We start from the raw sequence: 6,000 nt of genomic DNA, 5'->3' as shown, positions 1-6,000 counted from the left end.
CAGAGAGCGACTCCAAGCATTTCTTGTCAGGACTGATAACACCCCTAGTCGCAGATGAGGACACTGGAGCACAGAGTAGTTAAGTCCCTTGCACGAGGTCACAGGGTTGGGGTTCATATTGGGGCAGATGGGTTCCTGAGTACACCCCGCTCACTACAGGACAGAGACAAACCAATCCCACCCAGGAGAGGTCCCACATGGTGGAAAAGGGAACGTCCTGTGTGTACATCCCAGCCCTGCACCTAGCTTCTGGGACGTGTGGACAGTATTGTGTGTCTGATTTACCCAGGAACTGATGACCCAGCGAGTAAGCTGGCTAAGCCATTTTATGAACTGAAGTTCTGGCCTGATATCAAAGAGAGACCATTGTTAACTTTTGCGGTTGCCATCCACCATAGCAGCTCAACCGGCCATCATCCTCACATTAGTCTGGAACCAGATTTCAAATGTCCTTTCAAGCCTGCAAGGAGCTTTGGAAACATTTACTCTAAAATGGATCATCAGGGGACCTGATAGACTGACCCAAGAAGCAATGATCTGCTGGCTCAGGAGCCAGCAACAACTTAGAATTTGGAGCATGCCCAGTTCGGACAATAATAGCTAAGCCTGGTTGCCCAGGATGTTCCATGCCGGTCCCTACACAATACATATTCACATGTGTGTAAACACCACTCATTCTCACTGTAATACTGAGAAGTACTACACAGTACTCACAGGTACTGTCTCATCAGGTAGGAAAGCAGATTTAGAGAGGAAGTGGCTCTCCCAAGGTCACTCTAGTGATTAAATCTTGGCTGGGGGTCAAGGGAACCTGGTGTGTGCGTTGGGACAAGCCAGCCATTAGCCTGTCCAGGAATGGATCTTGACAGTCCAAGAGAGCGAGCGAGTCTGAGATCTGGAAAACTGAACAGGCATTCCATACACATCACTCACCCTGCCCACCCTGCCTACTGCTTCACCTGTACCCCAAAAATGGAGGAAGAGGCTATGACTTAGAGCCAGGACATCTGGACTCTTGTTACAAAGTTAACTCTTATTCTAAGATAAAACTGTCCCCTTCTTTCCTCTCAGAAATAGAAATTCCCTCTGAGGACTCCAGCAAGTCCAATGGGGTGGGTATTAGAGTACTGGGCGGGGTGGTGCTGGTATAGTGTGACCAGGAGTCGGGGATCTGACTTCCAGGGACACCTACTGCTGCCCCAGCGCTGTGCCCCCGCCCACAGTGTTCATGAAGGCTTTGGGCTCCATCACACCAATCTCAAAAGAAGGCCACACCGAGGGAAGTCCTTTCTGTGGGCAGTAAAGTATGGTCAGGGCAAAGCAGGCCGTTCTGCTGAGGAAATGCACTGTGGCTCCAGAAATTCTAGAAACGGCTCCTGGAGTAGAACAGTCGGCCTGGTCTGCAAGCTGGAGCCATGGGTGAGGCCTGGGGCAATGAGAACAGATATTCCCTGGGGGAGCTGTCCACCACCACCATGGTTGTCTGTTTCCTTGAGAGTCCTGCTGGGCTCACGTAGAAAGCAGAATTGTGGGGGTTCACCTCATTGCCAATCCAGGGGACAGAGAAAAAAGGAATCCCCATGTCCATTTCCACAAAGGCTCACCCTGCAGGATTTCACCAGGGAAAACCCATAGGGACCACAGAGAAAATGTTTGAGGGGTCTCAGGAAAGTTAACAGACTCAGAACATACAGGTGGAAGTCACCCAGAGCTGAATGGGTTATAGGCCTGAAAGGAGGGAACCACACAAACATGACTGAGCACTTGGGACACTCCTTGCTGGTGTTCAGCCTTGTGTCAGGGTGGAACTATGATGTCTCCAGGCCCTCCACGGGAGGAAGATGGGTTGGTGGAACCAGGACCTGAAATCAGGGTAGACTGCCTCTTGTTTCTCAGCTGCCATCACTCTGTCTCCTTCACGGTGACAAAGGTCCTCACCCAAGCTGCCGCTGAATTCACTCATCTGCGTCCTTTACCTCCTCATTTCTTCTTATCTTCCTTGGGACTGAGAGTTCTGGAACTGGCTGGATGTGCCTTAGAACCCCAATGTTGGCATTGCCCAGCTTTAGGAGCGGGAGCCGGTCCCTTCTGTGCCTCTTCTGGATAGGACTAGCCCCAGAACTTGCTACGGGGGGAGTTTAGGAGGACCAGGCCTCTGAGAGGGGCCTGGCTGAGTGCTCAGTAAACAGCAGCTGCTCTTGATGGGGGCAGTAACTGGTGTCCAGGCTCTGGATGCCCGTATTCATCTGTCTGAAACACTGCTTTGGTCACGGTACCCCCAGAGGGAGACAACTGACACTTCCTGTGATCCTGAGCCCCTTGCTTGGCATAGGATTCCCAGTGGGTGCTATCACCCCCTTCCCTCATCTTTCCCTCACCACAGCCCCCCTCAGCCCTTAGCTATACCGCATGCTGCTCTTTTTTTTTTCACTCTGTTGGTCTTGGATCCTCTCTTCCAAGCTTGTGTTCATGGGATGTTCCCTTCTAGGGATATCAGCCACTTCCCTCTTTGCCCGCCCCTCCTCCTCCTGCTGAGACCTGTTTGAGCATCTCTTTGTCCATGGAACCTTCTTTTCCCTTTCCTGTTTCTATTCTTTTCCTGTCCCCAAAGTCTTTGTCTGTTCGTTTCTCCTTAATTCCAGTCTGTTTGGGACACTGGTGGGGACCTCTTGCATGCCCATTGACTTTGCTGCACACTTTTGCATATTGCTCTGTCTCTAGAGAAGGTTCAATGCTGCCCCAAGCACTGCTCCATCCCGTACTACCCACCCCTGCTCCTGACAGGTTGGAGACACCCAGAAAGTAGCCAGAGATGAAGGGGAATGTGTTCTTCCTGAGTACATGCTACCGAGCTGAATGTGGATATAGCAAGCAGGCACTCTTGAGAGCTGCATCTTTGCCTGGTGCCTGCAGTGGAGCAGAGATGCAGCGGTTCAGGGCCCTGAACAGATAAAACTCACCATGCAATATCTGTCTTTGGACAAAGGCACCCTGTATGCTAAACACCACACTGGCTCCTATCACAGAGAAGGGTGGCTGGACATCTACTTTGTGCTAGCAATTTATTTAATCCCCTCCCAGTTCCCTTTCGAGTAGCCTTTTACCCCACCGCTCTAGTAAGCTTCAGTGTTAGAAGCTGCAAAATATTCCCCTCACATTCCCCCTGCAGCTAAATGCTAAACACTCATTTCATTTTCACAGCCGTGCTGGGCGACAGCAACGACTGACCCTGTTGACAGGTGCTAGGAGAGATGCTGAGAAGCAAAGGACCCCAGGCTGCACAGCTGCTGAGTGGTGAACTTGGGATTGCAGTTTTCGCAAGTCTGTTCAAAAAGCCCCGCCCCCACCTGCTGCCCCGCACCTTCTGGGGCCAGTTCTCAAGTTCAAACCCAAGCCAAGGTTCTCTCCTCTCTTTCATCCTTCAAATTTTAGTTCTGTCCAAGAAAGCCTCTCCCAGGCGATCTCTACACAGAAGACCCATGATGATTTCCAGGGAATGCCAGGCAGGCATTAAAGCAAATCCAGCAGGCTCTCTGGGGGGTAGGTCCATAGACAGACGCCGGCTGGTGGCACTGTCCTTGGCAGCACAGCTAACCCCACCTTCCCTCCTGCCCCAAGAGGTGGGTGCTGCAACCCCACCAGCAGGTGTCCCGGCTCTATGGCTCTATTTCTTCTCCTTTGGGTAGGCGAGCTGTAAGGGGGCGACTAAGCTCTAAGTAAACACCAGCCTCCCTCCTCCAACTCTATTTCAGGACGAACCACCCCCCTGTTATCAGCTACTTGCCTGGGGTTTGATCCTCGCACACTGCTGTCCCTGGCCAGGGGTTCCCGGGACTCCTGGTGGCTGAAGGAACTCCAAGCAGCCTGTGTGCCCCCCTGCATCTCCCTTGGCCTCTGGCCCAGCTGCACTGCCACTGTGCTAGGAACAAGGTACACTTCACCTGATGAAGCTTCAGTGTGTGCGACACACCCATAAAGGGAGGGGGAGAGGAGGGGGCTCCTAAGTAGGGGAAGGGCCACTCCTGGCCTGCTGTGATTGGCTGCCCTGAGCCTGGGGGGGGAGAGACTGGGCCAGAGACTAGGAAGAGCTCTGTGTAGTCCTCCCAGCAACTGCCTGTCTGAGGGACAGGGGACACCACAAGTGTGGCCAGAGGTGAGGTTTAGGAAGAACACTGCAAGCATGCAGAGGGAACACACACAGGGTCTTGGGGCGGGAGGGGGGATGTACCTTTGACTAATGGAGATGATTCTCAAGTGGTTTCCAAGGCATCTGCTAAGATTGGGCTGTTTGATGAGTGCCAGACCCTTCTGGGCTGATTTGAGGCTTATAGAACTGCCTTGGCTCTCCAGGATGGTCCCAAGGCAAGGCTAGTGGGATTGGGGGTGACTTTGGCTTTGCACGGCTAGAAAGGTCTGCAGAGTGCAGAGAGGGTGGTCATCTGTAGAACAACCCGAAGCTGGTGCAGCAGAGCCTGTGAAGTTTACCTGGACTCTGTCCTCGGGACTCCTTCAGGGAAGTGTCCCAAAGAGAAGGAGTTTGTCTGTGGACACACATGTGGCCCAGATCTGGCTCAGGAAGGCAGCAGAGCCAGAGAGAAGGTTTAGGCTAGAATCTGGGGGACCCCTGTTTCTGCAGTAGCCACCTCACCCTCACGCCATGCTGTTTCTCTAAGATGGGAGCCTAGGCAGGGGCTGCAGAGCCAGCAAGGACCCTTCCCAGCAGGAAGTTCATGGGAACCCTTCTTCCCACTGCACAGACATATGTTGAGAATAGATGACAAGCACACCCACCACGTCCTGGGTCTGTTGCATGTATATGTTCATGTGCACATGTATGTAGGTGTACACAATACTTGTTTTCCTCCTATAGTACCCAGTGAAATGACACTACCAGTTTTTAGTTGAAGAGGGGAAGGCTGCTTGACCTCTCCAAGACTGCTAGGAAGAGTCGAGCTGGGCTTTGGAGCCTGGCTCTGCATCCATGCCTCCAGCCATCACTCCACAGTGCCCAGTGATGCTGGGGAAGGTCTAGGGTCCAGTGTAAGTCCACCCAGGCCTGGTCTGAGCATCCCTTGGACCACACTAGAAGTCCAAAATTGGGAAACCCATCTGCTGGTCCTTTTCATCCCACATTTCCTGAATTAGGAGACAGAAACCTAAAGAATGCCCGTCACTGACGAGCGCCAGCTCCAAAGGGACCAGATGTCAACAGTTTTAAACTTGAGTTGTTAGCAAAGGCTGCTTCCACCCTGTCTGATGTTCATTCCCAGCATCCTTTGTGTCACAAGCGTAATACCAACTATGACATACGCTCACTCCCATGCTCCTACCAACCTGCTCTCAATAGCAATATCTATAGAGCTATCAAGTGTGCGCACTAATTATGTCTTTGGAATACTCAATAAAATGTGTAAACAGTTGAGGAAAATGCATGGTTCCAGGCTTGTCTCAAATCACCTCCCTCCTGAGAACAGACCTTTCGGGAAAACACAGGTGAGTTTAGTAGGCTCTGGAGTCGTCTAGAACAATGGGGGTCAGTGAGGAGGTTAGGTTGTCCTTGCCTGAGGCCACACAGTGAGTAGCAGCAGCAGAGCAGGACCAGAGTCGACCTGTGTCCCCACAGGCAGTTAGCTATCAGAGGATCTTAGCACCCTTGGGCCTGCCTGATCCCAGATTTTATGTCTGGGAGAGGGTATGAGCCCTGGGGAACGGTGAATCGAGCCTCAGTGGGGGTGGTCTAAGCTAGCTGAAGGTTAGTTGAGATGACCTGATGACCAGGAGCTTCTGGGAACACTGTCAGGAGGGTCATGTTGAGCAGGCATTGCAGTGATGTGAGCCGCAGCCATCCACACTCACCGTGTGCCTATCCAGAAGGCTTGGTCTCCGGGTCTTTGCACCAACAACCGAGTTCTTACCACCAGTGCGGATGTAGTTAAGATTCCTACCTCAGTGAAGAAAGTAAGGCAGGAAGAGGTTTTTTTTTGTTTTGTTTTGCTTTTT

The sequence above is a fragment of the Microtus pennsylvanicus genome, chromosome 10, assembly GCF_037038515.1.
Source record: "Microtus pennsylvanicus isolate mMicPen1 chromosome 10, mMicPen1.hap1, whole genome shotgun sequence".
Classification (NCBI taxonomy): domain Eukaryota; kingdom Metazoa; phylum Chordata; class Mammalia; order Rodentia; family Cricetidae; genus Microtus; species Microtus pennsylvanicus.
The sequence above is the reverse complement of the archived record's forward strand: the minus strand, read 5'-3'. Positions refer to the sequence as shown.